At 41.9% G+C, this 19,683-nt stretch overlaps 1 pseudogene; it reads right to left on the reverse strand.

Moving 5' to 3' along the window:
• The window catches only part of LOC131082978 (inositol 1,4,5-triphosphate receptor associated 2-like), a 16,135-nt pseudogene extending 1,566 nt beyond the window's left edge, over positions 1-14,569 (reverse strand).
• Between the last annotated feature and the right edge of the window lie 5,114 nt (positions 14,570-19,683).

The raw sequence follows: 19,683 nt of genomic DNA on the forward strand, positions 1-19,683 counted from the left end.
ATTATCAATGCCTGGAGAATTCCTAATTAAATATCTGATCAAAGACAGCAATATCCACATAAGCTTTGCTACTGACCAGGTTTTTCATGATGGTCTTGAATTTTTCTCCTGTATATTCAGACCCCTGAAGCAAATGCTGCACTTCACGATCCAGTGTTTCATCCAGGGATGCCTGTTCAGTCCTGATAATCTTTGGAGAGATGGAAAAGCCAGCAAGTTTGTTTTGACATCCCCTTATTGCAAACCAGCAGCAGTGACATTTAGACTTTCCTGAAGTACCCCTGCTCTGCATTTACCAGAAGGTCAGAGCTACCAAAACTTGAGGCTCGGAAAAACTTTTCCAAAACCATCACATAAACGAGGACTTAAAAAAAATGAAAAGAAAGCAAGCCAGCTAAGCTGCTGAGTGATCCAGTGTAAATATCCCTGCCAGGGCAGGCAAGAGGAAATCAGTAATTAGTTATCTTGATCCAGAGGAGTCGTTACCAAGTGATGAGTAAGCAGAGCCCTTCCTTACAGGCGACTCCACGGAATCGTGTCTCTGCACCTTTGAAGGGCAAACACAATGACTCACTGGGCTCTGGGGAGCTGCAGTATAGGATGATACCTAACTCCTCAGAGCTGCCTAGCCAAGACTACATCTCCTTTCTGGGCCTGAAGTTTTTGTGTATTTGTACATTTTTGTTGTTGTTGCTACATGTGCTAACTCTTTGCAAATGCTCCTTGCACAGAAGTAAGCAGAAATCACTCAGCAGCATCTCTGCTGTCAGCTGTGCTGCACAGCTCATATCTGAAAGGAAAGCAGCACACAGGGAAGGATGGGACTCCATGGATTGTCCAAGGAAATGGGAACAGAATAGCTCACCTTAAGATCAGAACCAAAGCCATAATTGTAGCAGGATGCTCTGCCTAAAGTGGTGTAAAACAGCTTCAGCCATACCCTACTTGCAAAAATCATCAGTGGTGGATTTATAAGGGGGGGGATCATGCTGCTGCTGGTGATGGAGAATGCAAAGACCAGCCTGATTCATTGATCCCAAAATTAAAAATTCTGAGGATGTGAAGAACAACATTTCCTGCCTCCTGGCACCAGTGAGGAAGTGGCAGTTGGGTCCTGACAAGGGACCCAACTGAGCTGGCACAGCTGGCCTGGAAAGATCTGACAGTCAATCACTTTCTACCATAAAAACTCAGCCCCACTTTTTAAAGTCAGGGCTTCTGACACACCCCTTCTAGCAGGGTGTGTGGGGAGATCCCTCCCTCAAGTGGGGACACGCCCTCAAAGTTACTCCTCAAAGCTGAACAAAAGATTTGTCCATGATCATCAACATGGGTAAGTAATAACAAACTCTATTTTACAATTATTAGCTTGGAAATTATTAGTTTAATAGCTAGTGCACTGTGTAAGTAGCCATAAGTAAATAATTCTGATTAAGGTATTTTAGTCTAATAATGGTCTTCTATTTACATAAATAGCTTATTTTATTCATTTAAATATATTTGGTTTGCCATCAGAGATGTTTATCAGAGTTTCTTAACAGTACATTAGATTAGGACCCAACGATTTTATTGAGATGCTCACTCTAATGCTGAATTTCCTTTCTCACTACAGTCAACTTCAAAGAAAAAGAAGTCTCCTCTTTCACAAGTGAAAAAGAATCATTGTTCATGTCTGGTGTAGGCAGCACGAGAAGCAGACTGTCATTTACTTTCTGCAGCATAAAAGCCTTCACATATTGGAAAACTGGTATCTTCTCCCATCTATCTATTCTTCTGCCAGCTAAATGCATGACCCAAGCTCCTCCAGATTTACTGGGTGGAGCAGAGGGGGGGTGGAACTGGATGATCTTTAAGGTTCCTTCCAACCCAGGCCATTCTAGGATACTATGAGCAAATATTTTATATCTACAAGTGTTTTGTTTGCTATTCTTTGGACTTTCTCCAAGGTGCTTGGAACAATATGGCAGCCTTCTCACTCTGTGTTTACATGCTAGGATTAATGGCTTCAAATTCCAGAGTTATCTAATCATATACAGGCAATGAGCTTTGTTCTGCCTCTGCTGATGCAAGACAACTAGGAAGAGATTAAATTAGGGTTTAATCCATACCTCAGAAGACTCTGCAAGCTCCAGTTCACAGTGCAGTGTGCTCATCCCTTCAGGAATATTGCTGTTAAATTTATACAACAATGGTAAACTCAACCCTTGCCTAAAAGAAGCAGGGGAAAAAAATACATATCAGTCTATTTTGGATTTCTGATGAACTGCCTTTCCTGGGATTTGGCCACACTACTCACGAGATCAGCTCTTGCTGCATGTGTTGGATGTTCTCCAGCAGTTTATTTTTTCCAGCTCTCAGTGTCTGAAATATCCACGGGCTTCGGTGAGAGGCTGACTTTGCCATGCAGAATCAGCACAGGCCAAACCCAACCCAGCCCATACCTCTATGATTGAGGAATACTCCACAATGGTTAACTTGAGTTCCTTGATGTCCTGCTCCTTCTGCAGAGATTGTTGAGAAAAGAACAACAAAAAAATTATATTCCATCCTACATCACAGCAGTAAAATGTACAGTTTAGCTTGAGCAGCAACCTGACCATGACACAAAAATAGCTGTGAATTTAAAAGAATACAACAAGTTACCTTGAATTTTAAATAATAGAAAGCACTCAGATGACCTTGCCTACCTAAACTCTGAAATTAAGGAGACAAACCCTCTTCTCCAAGTGTTGTACTTTCACATATTATTCAGCTGGTTTCAGGTCCAACAGATTAAACTAGACAGAAATACTCTAGTTTTAACTTAAAATATGACCTATATTACATGCCAGCATGAGTTTTAACCCCAACTGACCCTTCAAGCAAGTTGCAATGTTTCAAGTTCACTTGTTTTTCATTATTAGAGTATGGCACCCCGTAGATTAAACACAACCCAACAGAAAGGCTGAAAAAGAGCCAGCTCTCATGGTAGGACTGAAGAATTAGTAGAAGCATCACCTTTCTTAGCAACTAGCAATTAACTCCAGTCAGGTTATGCCACTCCAATAAGACACTGCACAGACAGCAGAGAATTTATAAGAGAAAATAGGAAATTAGAGTAGGAGCTGTTGTCCTCTCTCACTTTTATGAGTTCTTCCTACTCTCTCTTTCAAAATCATTGAGGATTTTGAAAGAGATGAAGTGCACAGAAAGCTAGGCAGGAAAAGTGAGGTTATAGAACCAGATTATCCTAATGACAACAAGTTTCCATGCCAGTTTCTTCAAAATTATTCCAACCACTCACATTTATCCACATGTAATCTAGCAGTCTACTTGTAAAATTTCCATTTAGTCAATAGATTAAGAGAATCTTGTTGAAATAAAATTATACTACAGAGCTCACAAAAGCTTTGAATCACTGAAGTAGGAGAAAGTAAAAGCTACTTAAAAAAAAAAAAAAAGATTTCAATAAATTTGTGTCCTTAAGCTGTGTCTAGAAAAACAGCCAACCAAACCAAAACTATTAAAGCACTCAGTACAAAGTTATCAGCTGGATCACACTCCAGTTCTCTTTTTTACTATTTTAATTCACCTGCAGTCACTTTGCAGGGAGCCCAATAGTCAAATATTTTAGCAGAGCATGCTATAAATTCCTGATAAGTAGAAACTCCACTGGCATAGAAAGCTCTTTGCATAATTCATGAATCCAGAGAATGCCAGCACATTTGTATGGTCTTCTAGCTTTGTTTTCTAGTATAAAATGCATGTTTAAAAACATCTGAAATGTTCACTCCTCAGTAGAGCCTAGATAATTGCACCTCAGCAATAAAATGAAAAATTTCCTTTTCCACTGGGCTCCAAGTCACAATTTCTAATTTGACACAAACAATTTCAATAAAAGACATGAAGGGAAAGGCCTTCTGTAGCTCCCTGCTGAACAAAGTAGCCTTTAGAAGTTTCTGGACATATTGTCTGAAGTTTGCAAGTCTGTTTTAATAGGTTGTGACTAAAAAAAAAAAAAAAAAAGAAAGAAAAAAAGGCAAGCAAAATCCTGAAACCTTTAATTATGCTGACTCATAGGCAGGTCCTAAATAGAGCTCGCCTACTTTGAAGCCATTTATAGGATCAGGTTCTGCAGTGGGAGAAGAGTAGAAATCAAAGAGCCATAGTGAATACTACTGCCTTGCCTTTTTACAAATCCTCCCATCAGTACAGACCAGAAACCTGGGCCAGGGGAAGCTGTCCCTGCCCAGGGCATGGGGCTGGAACAAGGTATCATTAAGGTCTGTTGCAACCCAAATTATTCTGTGATTGTGTGGTTTTCAGTCAGTACTGAAGTAAAAGCAACTAACCTGGATTAGGCTTGCCTCTTTATTTGCCACAGTGGTCTCATAGATACGGGTTTGCATCTGCAGAATGAGAAAATCAAAAGTAAACCCAGCCATCATTACAGACCATAATAAGAATCTGTTGCTATTTCCTACAAGGAAGGGAAAAAGAATATCAATGTTCCTTACTTAGAAAAAACAAATTCTTCTTTGAATACCTTGTGTGGTGTTTGTTTCAAAGTACAGATCTTGTACCCAGCAAAGAGTGAAAGCATTCTTAACTTCCAGTCACTTTTGTTTCCTCTCATCTGTCCAGGCCAATATTTTCAGCAACACCTCTCAAAGCATGACCTTAATGTATTTTCTTGAATAGTGAGGGAAAGGTATCCAAAAAAAGTTTAACTTGGAGGAAATAATGAAACTGTGGATTGTTTCCATCAGCCTAGTTTTTAGCCTCCAGACAGGAACTTCCTTGATGAAAGCTGTCACACTCTCCAAGCTACTATCTCACTGCAGTCCTTCAACACAGAGGTTCAGGACCGTTTGCCTTCCAGCAGCAGAAACCCCCCCTTTGCTAGACCCAAGTAAAATCCAGGTTGACTTTTTATTCCTCTTGTTTTGAAGTGCTTACTTGAAGCTTTGAAATGCTTACTTGAAGCTCTGCTGCATTTTTAGACAGCTCTGAAATCTTCTTTTGCAGCCCATTGATGTCCATGCAATTCCTAATAATCTAAACAAGACACAGAGTGTTTAGGCACAGCTGAGTGGATTGACAGCTTATTCTTGAAGAAACCAGGCAAAAATGACATCTCCACCCCTAAGCTGCTGCCTACTCTCAAGCAGTACCAGCATTTGTGCACATACATTCCATGTCTTTGCCCCACCAAAACTGCCTCTGCTCCTTTTCCTGCCACCCAGAGCACCAGTAAAAGAGAAAACCCCTCAAAGTGTGATTTATACCCACTGCCAGACCCAGAGAGCTAAAGAAAAGTCAGCCCTGCAGCATGAGAATTGTTTTCAGAAAATTGTAGTTTAATAGATATTTGGACAAAGAAAGACTGATCTGAAGGTGCTGATTTCCTTTACTGTCTTTTATTTAACCTGTTTCTCCATTTCCCCCTGAAAAGTCTGAAATACAGTCTGTAAGCAAGCATTAAAAAACTATCACCTGACAAAAACCAGCTTATAAAATAGTTGCTCTGATGCAGTTAAAAAAAAAAAAACAACAACAACAAAACAGAAGGAATGAACAGCTCTTCTCTGAATAAAAAACGAGCTTAGGGATCCTCTGCTTATGGAGCTGCATTCCCTAAAAGCCTCCTGTAGGTCCTTGGCCAGTGTCAATGGATCCATCTGTGATGGAAGATCCCATCCACTGCATTTTTTAAATTATTTCTGTTACTTATTTTTGGCATTACAGCTCTATACAAGATTACTCCTTTGGATTTAAGGGAGGAAAACAGAAGTGAATATGAAATGATAAAGTGTTGGATGGAGATTGTTTCAATGTAGAGTTTGTCTGTTTATAGCTGTGGGAACCAGAAATACATAGAATTTGCCTATAAATACATTGAATTTGTCTATAAATCTTGGAAAAAAGGTGGTGGTGGGGGAGAAGTAGTTTGTCTGTCCCTATGCTTCCCTAACCCCATATCCTTACTCACCCAGCAAGTGGAAAATAAAAAGCACAATGCAACCTCAAGATATAAAGTTTTATGACAAATCAGCCTTTTAAAGTGTTAGATATTTTGATAACCTAATTATCATGCAAGGCTTCAAAGTATGACAAACATTTTATTTCTTAATGGCAAGAACATATCAAATTATTTGTTTTACCTCTTCCTGGAGAGAAGTAACTTTGATGTTGAGAGACCGATTTTCTTTTTCCTGATCAAGTTTATGGGAAAAAACAAACACAGAAAAAGAGAAAAACAGAAGAATTGGTTTCAGCATGTAAGCAGCAGATCACAAACACATTGTGTGGTGTTGAATCCTTTTGTTTTGGAGAACACACAAACAGGGGAGAGCTGAGGCTGGTGCAGCTCATGAGCCTTCACCAAGGCACAGAGAAGGTCTTACTTTTGATTTTTAACAGCCTGAGCAGCCACACCACTGTTACAGCAAGGTGTGAGGTGCTGTACAAGGGAAACAAGGAAGAGCACCTACTAGCTGTCTGTTGTGGCAGAGAATCTGCTTTCTTTCCTCTTCTGACATGTTCAGGTTGTTTCTTGCTTCCTCTAGCTCTTCTTCCAGGGATTTGATTTTCAACACAGAGTGCTGGAGGCTGCACAGGGGGAAGCAAATCCACAGAAACTTCAGCCAGGTAATGTTGGTTGTTTAGATAGGCTGGAAACAGTATTTTTAGAAGCCACCAGGGACTTCTTTTTTGGCATGACACTTAACAGAAGAGCAACAATCAAGCTTAAGCCCATAATTTCTGTCCAGGAAGCAAATCTCATGGTTTTACTTCCTTTTTATCACCCTCTTCCAGTCTTACAGCAAGGGATGAAACCCCATCCAAGACAGGTGGATGCAAACAAAGCCATGTTAAATATGTTAAAAATTTAGCTCATTACAGTTAAATATAGCAGGTTACCTGAGCACAAATTCATCTTTGCAACACATCACGGCTTATAGTTGGAGAAACCACTTCAATTCAGTATTCAAGGTCACAGCTCTGCCCATGGCAGGCCCGGGGCCATCAGAGTCCCCTACCTTTTTAATTGTTGACATAGATGCTCATTATCTGCCAGGAGCTTGCTGTTGGTCTCATCCAGACCTTCCAGGGTGAGCTTCAGCTTGTTGTTCTCCTCCTGAAGCTTCTGATTGTTGTACTGCAGGTCCGCAAGGCAGGTTATCAAGTCAGAGGTCTCCCTGTCCCAGTGAAAAAGCCAGGCAAGAGTGAAAAAGGTAATTTCATCTACTTCAGACCTTTAAAGCATCCTATTGCACTGATTAGAGGTGAGATGAGAGCCCACAGAGGACTTGTGATGCTGCAGTGTCCAGTCATTTGCTCTGCACAGAGATAACAGGGCAGCTCTAAGTCTGTTCTCCAGTTCTATGGGTATCAAGAACTTTTGGTTTTAAGCATTTTTCTGCTCCCTACAACTGAAGTTTGCTGTCAAAAAGTGCCACAGCTGGATGTCTGCATGAGAGTGCTTTAAGATTTTGCTAATCACCTCATTACTAGTGATGCTTCTGTATTCACTCTGCAATTTCTGGGTCCTTGCTTTTCCCCCAAGCCATCCCCCACCTTATGCTTTCAACCAAAACTTAAATGAGAATCATTCTATTGAGATCCTGAAAAATTATAGTGAAGCTTTAGAGAGCAGATGTTGGATTTCTGCCTAGGCATAAGCTACAAATGAAACTTCTGCTCCTTGTTAAGTGCTTTGCCATTAACAGTCCAAATCATAGACTTCATTGCTACTAGTAAAAAAAAAAAAAAAAAAAAAAAAACCCATCTCAACAAGCTCCCTGTCATAAGAAAAACAACCCCAAACAGAATGCAAGATCAGACTTTTAGGTCATAATGTCTTCTTATCATCAGACAACTAAGAATTTGGTGGAGGCAAGGAACCTGTTTAAATAGGGAAGGACATGACAAATATCTGACCACAGATTAAAAAGGCAAATGGACACAGAAGCACCAAGATATAGGTAGGATAAAATACTGGTTGTCTTTCAAGTCTGACCAGAAGAAAATGACAGCATCAAGAGTTCCAGCAGACTGAGGTGAGCATTAAAATCCCCAAGGGCTCCAAGTTTCAAAATAAGGGCTCTTGGAATTTCTGTCAAGTAGTTTAAAGCCAGGAGTACTATATTCTGAGAAAGAATTGCTTAAATGGACTCACATGTCTCCTTTAGACACATCACCTCCAAAGGCCTCCAGGCTTCCTGAGGTAACATTCATCTGAGCAAGTGACTTGTCAGCTGAAAGAGGTGAGGGCTTTGGTTATAGAGCAAGAAAGTGGAACTTTCCTCAACAGAAACAGAGTGAAACATTCTGCACCTTTAGAGATGTTTTTAAGTACTTGAGATTCCGGGTCTTCCGTGCTTGATGATGATTTCTCAGCAGCACCTTCTTCCCTGAAGGAAAGGAGCATCAAGGGTCACAAAATCAGCAGGACACCAGGTTGCTTACCAACTTTGTAACACTTACAAAACTTCAGCCAAACCCAATGTTGTGGACATGGTGTCCAAATACCACTTTCTTTCCAGAGCCACAGGGGAAGCTTATAACATCTTAGTTTCCACAGAATACTTATTTATCAAAGTGCTGTTACCATTTTCTGTTACGGTCTTCAATCCACTCTCCCATGACGGCATGGTAGGTTTCCAGGTCCATGGAGATATCTTTGTGCTCTGGGTCAAGCTTGTTGCAGAGCTCCTCAAGACTACTGTCCTCTGAGTCACAGCTGGTCGTATGTCTCAAATAATCGATTATCTCGGACACTGCCACTTTCCCTAAGGCAGAAACAGAGGTCAAATGCCAAAGCCTGGCAAGGCACCATAAAAAAACTGTGAGAGGCCATGCTACTGAACTGCATTGGATCCAACCACCCTCAAGAGCTGCAGACAAGCAACTGATTCCTGAACCGAGTTAGAGATCTAGAAAAAAAAAAGCAGTGTAGAGCTCTTCTGTTGGTTGAGATTTTTTTTCCCCTGTAGTGGTGGGTTTTGGTTTTCTTCTGTATAAAAATCCAGTTTACTAGTTTTGTGGACTTCAGTTTAAGAGGAACAAAGTTGACACATGATACTGATCCTTGCTCTCAGGGCCAGGCTGGATGGGGCTCTTGGCAACCTGGGATAAAGGAACATGTCCCTACCCATGGCAGGGGGATGGAATTAGATGATCTTTAAGGTCCCTTCCAACCCAAACCATTCCACGATTCCATGATCAGGCACCATGCAAAAGAGGCACAGACATTTACACATTTATTCTACATCTGCCACAACACAGGCACCTACACATCTCATAGACTGGCATCTCTCAGGGACCAAAACAAGGTCTGAACCTGGGAAATCCATTGAGTGCAGAGCAAAAGAGCAATGAAAAGACCCTGGCAAACCTGTGTGGTGGCTGTCACATGCGTAGAAGATGGTGGTCAGCAGGTTCTCGTCACAGATCAAGCTCACGTTGCACATACTGTCACCTTTGTACCACACAGGCTGCTTCTTTCCTGTGAAGAATAAATCTCTTATTGCCCATCTTTATTTGCTCATAGTAACTTTCATTCCAGATGACTGAAACAACAAAACCAGCTAACCAGCTTCCCTGCCAATAAAAGCAGAGCTTTTAGCACTAAACAACAGGAACTGGTCATAGCCGGGGCCTCTGAGCTGGGAAGTATGCCATGCATCTACTTTTATACATGTACTTTCAGAAAAATTTGGTTATTCTTTCTATGGCATAAACATATGAAACAGGACATTTTAAGAAACCAAGTCTTTCTTCCCTCCCCCTCCAGATGCACTGTAGAGAAATCATTGGGTTATTAAGAAAACAATCCCTAAAACAAACAAAAAACCCCTCAAAACCACAAAAAACCCACTTCAAACTAAGAGCAAAACCAAAACTCCTGTATCTTCAAAAATCAGTCTGAGAGACAAAGCATAGACTAAATTAAAAGCCAAATAAAATTTGGCTATAAAAAAAAAAGTTATAGTACTAGTCAAATAGTAGTCTAAATCTCTTAAACTGTTAAAAATATCTCTTAAATCAAAAATGAAATAGCAAATTTGAAAATGTGTTTGCCTTATTAATTACTCACTTTTTACACTCACACCTTTTTCAGAGAAAATTTAAGATTTGCCTCAGCTCTTTTTGCAGTCTTATAAGATTTGAGTGCCACTAAAATGCATTTTACCGCTTGAAGTTGTAAATAAATGTCATCTACATAGACTGAATGTTCAGATGTCTAGAACCCCAAATTAGGGGGTGTTTTTCTTCAGTATTTTTACCTCTTTCGCTGGAAGGAAATGCCCTTGGCACGGGAAGCTGGACCACAGCACTTCCTGGCTTTTTTTCCGATGTGAAGAAACATAAATTGGGACTTGATGTCAGATACATCTGCTTGGGCCGCACATCCTGGGGCTCAGCGTTTGCTGAGGTGCACGGCCTGCCCTGGGCATTGGCCTCCCTGGCTCCAAAGGGAAATGGAGAAGAGCTGTCCATGGGAGGGGAAGGCACCCAGGAGCTGCTGGATCCCCCGCTGGCCTCCAGCATGGAGTAGGTTCTGTTTGCAGTCTGGTGCCTGGAGCAGGCCCCGAGGCCCGGCGAGGGCGCAGAGAAAACGCCACCAGGGCGGGCCAGGGGCGAGCAAGTGCTCCCACCACTACTGCAGCTTCTCCCTTTCAGTATTTCTTCCAGATTTTTTTTAATATTGCTCTGTGGGCTGTCAAAGTTCTGGGACTGAAATTTTGGTGTCTGCAAGGCCGGGTTAGAGACGTGGTCCATCATTTGGATGGATTTGATTTTCCTGCAGATGCTTTCCACTGGGTTGTGGCGCTGTTTCTTAGCTCCACGTTTAGAAGACTTCATCACTTCCCTTCTCTTGACAAATATCTGGAAAGAACAGGCACAAGATACAAGAGTCAGGGTGATCAACACACACATATTTATGCCAACTTTTCCATTCAGCAGCCAGCTTGGAGCTTTGACATCCAGGGGTTTGGAAACCCTCATTCCACTTATCAGCTCCAACAGAAACCTTCAGTCACAACATTTTAGTGTCCAGGGAATAGAAGCTGATTTGGAAATGTTGGGGAAGAAAGACAGAAATACTTCCTGAAATGTCCCTGCTTATTCTTAAATACCATAACCGTGGCAGGGAGATAAGGGGGAATGTAAATAAAAATTGAAGAACACCCTGCAAATTAGCAGAGGACTTTTTAAATTAAAAGAAACATTTTAATTGTACTGGGGATGGCAGGGGTGAGGCAGAAAATGTGAGACCAACAAGACTTTCAGTGTTTCTGTGAGCCTATGAGACCAAAAAACCTCCAAAACCCAGTGTTCCTTTTACTAAGCAGCCACAGCTGTCATGGTGCCACACTGGAAATTACAGAAGAAATGTGCCCTACAGAGGCACCTCATCCTGTGTGTATTTTTATTATCTAGTCTCCCAGGCAACATTTAAAAGGTATTTCCTACAAGATAAGCATGTTTGCATGTGACTAAGGAATGGGAGGTTCATTTTGCAGGGATAAATCCTCATTCCCAGTGAGGTTCCCATGTCTACATTGCAACCACCTGAACTGATCAGCTGGGAGCTATATTATTAAATAATAATAACATACCAAATGAAGCTAGGTGAAGCTCTCAAGAATCAGATTTTAAGTCATCTTTTAACGTAGAAAAATTAATTCCTTTCTCTCAAAACAGCAGCAGGTTTCACTAGCACTTAACACTTACATAATCTTTGAAGCAGAGAATAAAATTTATATATAAGTATTTATTAATATAGATTGAAAAAAACATAAATATTAAATGTTTAATTTAAGCTAGTTTATTACAGGCTGCCTGCATGGCAGCAACTTAGTTTATATAAGCAGAGACAGGATCTCCAAGTTTATTTTTCTAGTACTTCCACAAGTAGTAGCATTTACTCTAATGAGCATGTCCTTAACCTCAGGAATACTTCAAAAATAAGAATAAAAAGAAGCTCAGAACAATTTTAGAGAAGAGACTACTTTTTAACTATGTCTTGCTTAAAAGATTTACTCCTCAAATAAATGCCAGGAAGCAGAAGCATAGTGCATTATTACAGATATATTTTCTCTAAAGAGCTAGATTAACTACCTTGAAATTAAAATTTAAATACCCTGCAATTAGTTTAGGACTTTTTTTAAGCACACAAGAGCCCTCAAGCAGATATAAGTAACACTCTATTAAGGGTATTTGATTTTTTTTCCCCGTAATATACCAGTAAAAAAAATAACCAAAACAAACAACAAAAAGCACAGCCCAAGACCTTATACCTTACACTAGCACGTGGAAAAACAACTTCTTTTCCTTCTCTGAAGGAGACAGCACAGCTACTTCAGCTCTTCCTCTGAGGAATAGGAGATGCCTGAACTTCAGCATTTAAATAAGCAGGAAAATCAGCTTTACAAGGTACAGGTGCTGCCACTCAGCCCTCAGCTGAGAGCGACCACCAGCTGCAACCAGGCTCTAATCAAGCTTCAGGCTCCTGCTTCCTGGCCTTTTTACCTTTTTCCCCCTCACATCTCTCCTGCTGCTGTTAAATTAATTGCCTGTAATTTCAGTGCAACTTGAAGTCTCCCTGCTCTTCTAATTATTGTTCAAAACAGCAAGGAATGTTGTGATACAGGTTATTGCTGTGTCAAAACTCTGGTTCCTGGGGTGTTTCTCACTTCTATTAGCAGTTCTTTCCTGCTTTTCCCACCTACAAAATTTCAAGCAGGAGCAGATCTCTACTAATTTCTGAGAGTTAGAACCGGGAATCTGTATAAATTTCATCACTCTCACCATTTTTGAAAAGAAGAAAGTGTTGAAGTCTCTTGAGCTGATAGTGTATTAAATAGTCTCTCTGTTAACTGTCATCTCTGCCCTTAGTTCTGTGAAAAAAGAAAATCATTAAGACCCTTAACTAATTCCTTTTTTTTGTATTAAATTATCAAGACATGCAGTAGAGCCTGCCTGTCTGAAGAGCTCTATGGCTCCTGCTAAATTACCCTGGAAATGCCCATTCTCTGATGGCCATATCTCCTGTCCAGCCTGCAGAATGGAGAGGACTGTTTTTCAGCTGGTCTTTTCACCTGGTGTTTGCCTCAGACTTGTCCATTGCTCAAAAAAAAAAAAAATATTGTGCCATCCCATCAGTGGATCCCTGAACTTCAGAAGCAACACCTCTTTCTGAGATGCTTACACCTTTCAAAAATTTGTGGATTTCTACTCTTTCTGGATGCTTTCAAACACCCCTCACCCCACATAATATATTTAAATTCTACTTATAATTATCCCTTGAAGCTGCTTCTCTTTCACAAACACACTTGTGAGAACAGTAGAACCTGGACCTGGCTGCAGCATTGCTCACACTTTAGTCCTCAGCAAAGTCCCTGTTACCTCTCTTGTGTGAGACATTTACATCATCTCTGACGGACTGTGTTTTGTATACCTTGTTCTCTACTTCAAGAGTTTTTAGCTCAGTTCTTCTCATACAGTGTAGAGAAAAAACAAAAAGCTTCTCCAGCAAATCTGCAGTGCTTGAAATGCACCCACAGACACCATGGTGCTGAATGTGCAACAGAATAGTTAAATAAATTTGGGCCAGCAACTGATGGCCTCTAATGATGCACCTGGCTTACACCAGGGAGCATCTCTTCCCTTCAGAGCTGCACCATGAAAATTCACCTTCCCAGAGAAGTTGAAGACATCCCTACTTATTGTAGGAAGGTGGACTAGATGACTTTTAAAGGTCCCAAACTATTTCATGGTTTTGTAAATTAAGGTCTGTTATGGAAATAAATAACACTGAAAGACATGTTTGTGTGGCATAAAGTGTGTTGATGGATTGCAAATTGGATTGTTTTGGTCAACAGGTTTTACAGGGCAAATATGGACCTTGTACACAAATTTCCCCTTAGTCTGAGTGGGATATATGGGGTTAAAAACCAGAATCAGTTTTGAAAGATTACAGAAACACAAAAAACCAGCCCAAAAAGAAGAGGTCATATGGTTCATAACCATGTGTCTGGGCAGGATCAGTTGGGCAATGACTCCTAAAAAAGGATTGTCTAATCTATTCTCTGAGTTTCTCAGTGATAACAAATCAACATACTTCCAGGGCAATCTATATTTGACTTTGTTTCTGGTAGAAAGCTTGCCTTACTCTGCAACTTACTGCAAAGGAAATGCAACATGCTTTGTAATTTCCTACTTTGCAGGCTCTGCCATGACATTTCACAGCCTTTTATGATGCTGCAGTGGCATTTAGGAGCCAGAAGTACACTGTGCTAGGTGCTGCTCAGCTGCCAGACACAAGTGGGATGGATTTCCCAGAGAGTTACCAAACTAACAGGAAAAAAATCCCAAAGGAAATGAGAATAAACACAAAGCAAAGGTCATAAGTTCTGGGAGATATATACCTTGACAGCACCAGTGTTTGCTGATGGCCTCAGTGACCACCTACACCCCAGCTGCACCTTCTCCTCAGGAGCAATCCATGGGTCACTGCTGCCCTTACCAGGATACAACACTCTCCTATATTTCCAGGGAAATATTTGGGAAGGTGCATGGTCGTGATGCAAGTCAGTGAGGTAAAATTGGTTAAAACTCCAGCACATGAGAACATTTCCCCCTCACCTCAGCACTGAACTTCAATGCCAGAAATCAGCTTTGTATCACTTACAGCACCAGGATATGCAGCCTGTGCCCTTTAGATCATCTCAAAAAATAAGAATAGGTTATGTTCTTTCTAATAAGGGGTCCTGCTGCTATAGCAAGCTTCCCTCTACTTTTCTCTCTCAGGGTATTGATTACATGCCAGAGGCACTTCCTCCTCCAGGTGAATCAGCTGAGAAATGGCAGCACTGCCAATGAGTGTTGGGTGCACAGCTCATCATCCCAAAGTGCCACAGCTTTTTGTGTGTTATGATCCATAACCCAATTATAGGCTGCTTCGTCTTTCCAGAGTACGAGCTCACGTGTGCCCACACAGAGCCACAGCTCTTCTGTGAGTGCAAACGCTCTCAGTACCTGCACAGCTCTTTTGTGAATGCAAAGTGCTTGGATTTCTGGGAAGGGTGAGATGGCCACCTTTTCATAGAATCATGGTAAGAAAAAGCTTTGAAGGGAGAAGCCAATTCTCTTAAATTTTGATCCCTGAAGTAGAATTGACAAACCTGGAGTTCTTTGTTCTGCAAGCAGACTCCTTACAGATTTCCAAGGAGAAATACACTTTTGTTTGAAAACCAAAGCAACTTGGAGTCACTGGTCGTAGAAAAAAATAAATGGATTTAGAACTATAAGTTATAAAGGCACAGACAATTTAAGGGAAAAATAAAACCACTGGAAAATAAGAAAAACATCCCAAAGCCCCAAACCATTATGAAAATGCAATTTGAGGTTGGGTTCATTTCATCTGATGTGAAAGGTCAAGGTCAATTGTCTCTAGCTACAGTTTATGACTAAACTCCTGACTTTTAGACACCATGGTGGCACTGAGGCATCGGAAGGTACAACAATAAAACCATTTAATTTAAGATGATGCTGTCAAGATACTGCTTTTGTTCTTGAGCTGGTGGCCACCTGTCCCCATAACAAGGCAGTTCAGGTTTTGATCGGCTCAGTTCAGCTCCCTGCTGCCCTCCAGGCAGCTCCAAACAAGCCCAAGGATCTCTACAAGGATTCCCGTGGGACTCAGAATACAGCCAGGTTTGGAAGAGAGACCGAGACTCCAGCAACACCAAGTCAGTGTCACTTAGATTTTGCCAAATGGTCACAAGAAGAACTGAAGCTGTTTTCCTCCAGCGTGGTAACATCTTTCTCCGTGCCTCCTGTTCTCCTCCTCTTCTCCCCAGCTGCAATGGGAGGGGCTGAGCTGGTTTGCCCCCCTGTTGCTTTTATGTTATCTTGTCTCATTCCAGTGGCAGGAAAAGCAGGGTTTCTTTTCAGTGCCAGACCCATTTCCTACCATGAGGAGAGCCCTCCTGAAGAGATCATACTACACACTGCCATCCCCAATGGGAAGGGGTTAATTTTCACAGGCTCAGCTGAAAGTTTTGATTCCAGCCCCGTGGTCTGTGGATAACAGGAAGGTCTGAAGTCACTCCAGAAGACAATAGGGGAGTAGCTTTACCTTTTCCAAGCCTCTGCATGCTAAATGTCTCCTGGATGAAATGCACAGTCCCCTTCTAAGGCCAGGGGTTAAGCATTGTCAAGAAATGTCTCTGATCTGTCAGAGCACAGGGAAAAGAAACCTCACAAGTGAAGTAGATGCAAGCAGAATCCCTTCTGCTAGGATGCATCAGGGCATGGCCTTTTAAAAAGGGTAACAGCAGCTCCCAGCCACCACAGGAGCTGCTTGAGACCAAAACCTGAACTTCCCCCTGGTTTCTTGCCTCTACACCAGCACGAGCTGCAGCTGATGGCAGTGCTGTATATTCAGTGAGCAATTCTGGTGGCATGGGCAGAGAACAGAGTGATACCCCCCAAAAGATGGACAGCATTTGCACCTTCACTTAATAATGTGCTTTGAAGCAGTGTTCACAGACACACAGGGAGGAGTTCACAGTGAGCAGCAGCACTGCCTGTCTGCACACTCCTCCTTCAACTCCACATCCATGAGCCAGTGTTTGTCACACGCATGGCCTAACCTGGATTTTTGTCACACCATGGGCTGGCCCTGTTCCTGAGGCTGCTGCAGTAAACTTTCCATTGGCCAATCTTCCAATCAGCAAATTTCTACCTCCTTGTTTTCTTTGCTTCTCCTTCTGCTTCCATCAAGTTTACAAAGGAAAAAGTACAGGAGGAGAGATGAAAACCCTGGCTACAGAGCAAGCAAGGCCAGGCATCCAGTGTGATTAACTCTTTGCCCGAGGACCAAAGCAACTCTCCATGACTGCAATGAGCCCAACAATCATCCAGAAGTAGCTCATGGAAATTACTTCCCTGATCCCTGCCTTTTTTCTGTTCACTGCTCCACTGTTTAACCTATTCAAGCCCATGAGCTGGACTTTTACTCCAGCCAATCCATGGGACAGAAAAGCGTTTCTGACTATTAGGACTTCAGGATTTATAGGGTAATTTGGGTCTTTTTTGTTGTTGCTGTTGTCAAGCTTTATACTTTTACTTGTGTGCAAGAAAACTATATGCAAAAGATCATCAAAGAATCAAACCCCAGACTACATCCTCTGCATGTATGCAAGGAATAACTTCAGGCTAGTGACACTGGGTAAGTCACTTCTCTCTTGATGCTGGTGAGTAATTTACCAGCTTTTCCAGCTCCCACAATGGATGCTAATCTGATCTATTGTAGATTATCCTGGGTAAACTCTCAGCATCCATATTAATACCCACTCTGGCTGTGATTATTGATCATCCAGCAGGAAGGTGAGCGGTGCAAACGCTCAGGGCTGGTGCTGATGTATTCAGGAGGTGTTCACCTGTTTAATGGGGTGCATCTCCAAGTGCATCCATCCTTCAATCATTTCAATCAGGACTTCCTGCAAGGCTGCAGGTTTCCCTCAGGAGTCATCAGACCTTCTGCTTCTCCATCTACAGGGCTGACAAGAGATCCCTTCAGACTCCTCCACCCCGCCACAGAAGGGGAGGGCATCTCCACTCTGAAGATTTAAAAAGGGACCCCTGGCCATGTAGGAAGGAGATCTTGTGACACATCATCCCAAGGAAAGAGGACTGAAGGTTTGTCACCGAGATAATTATGAAGGTAAGTGAGAATTTTTTGGTCTGTAGCAAACATTTAGTTTGCAATTAATGCTTTCTTTTTCATGTGAGTGCAATATTTAGGAACTGCAGGGGGACTTAAGAAATTTTCCTTAAAATTAACCCAAAATAAATACACACATAGATATGTATTTTAAACAACTGTATTAAAAATACACCAATAGTACAACCTCTCAAACCCAGGATGAAACAAACAGATTCTCTGGTGCCCATCACTATTACCAATACATGAATAACAACATGGTCTGTGTGAACAAGAAGAGGTGCAACTTGTGCACAGAGGATTCATGCTCAATGCTTCCATTTGCATGTGCTGCATCAGTGAACAACCTCCAAGAATAAAATAAAACCTGTCTTGTGACTTGTTTTAATCATGGTTGATATTGATAGGATGCTAAATTTAAAACATTTTTTCCTTTTTTTTTTTTTTTTTAACCTGGGGAAGTAGAGATTTTGTTTGCAGGTTTGTTAAGCAGGACCTGCCTCTGATGGATGTGTGCTGGCTGGGCCTGGCCCCCTGGCTGGTCACGCTCAGTATGATCTGTTCCAAAGCCTTCCTTGGCATCGAGGGCAGGCTCATGGGCTTGTGGCTCTAAAGATCCTCCTTTCAGCCTTCTTGTAGATGAGTGTCACACTGGCTAGCCCTCAGTCTTCTGGGACTTCCCCAGTTGACCTGGGCTGCCAGTAAATGACGGAGAGCAGCTCCATGAGCTTGTCCATCAGCTCCCTCAGTTCCCTTGAGTGGGTCCCACCTGGCCCCACAGATTGTGCAATTTTAAGTGGAAGAGCAGGTCACTGTTTCCTCCTGGATTACAGAGATGTTATCCTGTCCCTATCTCCCAGCTCAGGGGGCTTGACACCTTGATAATAACTGGTCTTTCAGTTAAAGACGGAAGCAAAGAAAGCATCAAGTACCTCAGCCTTTTCCTCATCCTTGGTGGCAATGTAATAAAGGCTGGAGAGTCACATGTAATGCCCTCACATGTAACAAAGGATGGAGAGTCTCCTTGGCTCTCTGTTATTAATGCATTTGGAAAAAAAAAATGCTATCTCTTGTGGCATATGCCAAATTAAGTTCTAGCTGGGCCTTTGGCCTTTCTGATTTTCTCCCTGCATAACCTAATGACACCCTTGTAATCTTCCTGAATCACTTGTTCCTTCTTCTAAGCTGTAAATATATTTTTTCCCCTTGAGTTCAATCAAAAGCTCCCTGTTCATCCAGGCCAGTTTTCTTCGCCGCTGGCTTGTCTTATGGCACATTGGGCTGGTCTGTTCCTGTGCCTTTCAGAGGTTCTTCTTGGAGAATGTCCAGTGTCCCTCGGGACTGCCTCCCAAGGAACTACCTCAGCCCTGAGCAGGCCAAAGTCTGGAAATCCAAGGTAGAAGTTTTGTGACTCCATTCCATACTTCTTCAAGAATTGAAAACTCATTTCAAGACCACTATGCCCAAGACAGACTCCAACCACCACATCTCCCACCAGCCTTTCTCTGTTCACAAACAGCAGGGCCCAGCACCCCCAAGTTCCTCTTACCTGTAGCCAGATGCAGAAATTAATTCTGGGTTGTTTCAAAGTGATCTCTGAACTCCCTTCCAGCTCCTTCCCTACCGACCTTCTGTCCCTCTAGCAGGCTTCACATTCCTTCTGCAACTGGAAAAAATATTAATAATAGTGGTAGCTTTACTATCTTTTGGAAATTGTTTTCAAGCAGTGTTTTCTATAGTCTCATGGTGTTGCCATATTTAACTTGCCAGACTTAATTTTCCCTCTGGTGATAGGTGCCATTTTGAAGAGTGCTTTATACTTCTCGTACCTCTGCCAGCATATTACAGGGATGCTGTTTGGTTTCATCATTATACACAAATTTAAATGTCAAGACCTCAGCTTGGGCTGTAATGGCAGGGTGCAGCTGAGTGACTTCCTTCTGCAGTTCTCTCTTCTTCTG

This window comes from Melospiza georgiana, chromosome 4 (genome assembly GCF_028018845.1).
Source record: "Melospiza georgiana isolate bMelGeo1 chromosome 4, bMelGeo1.pri, whole genome shotgun sequence".
Taxonomy (NCBI): domain Eukaryota; kingdom Metazoa; phylum Chordata; class Aves; order Passeriformes; family Passerellidae; genus Melospiza; species Melospiza georgiana.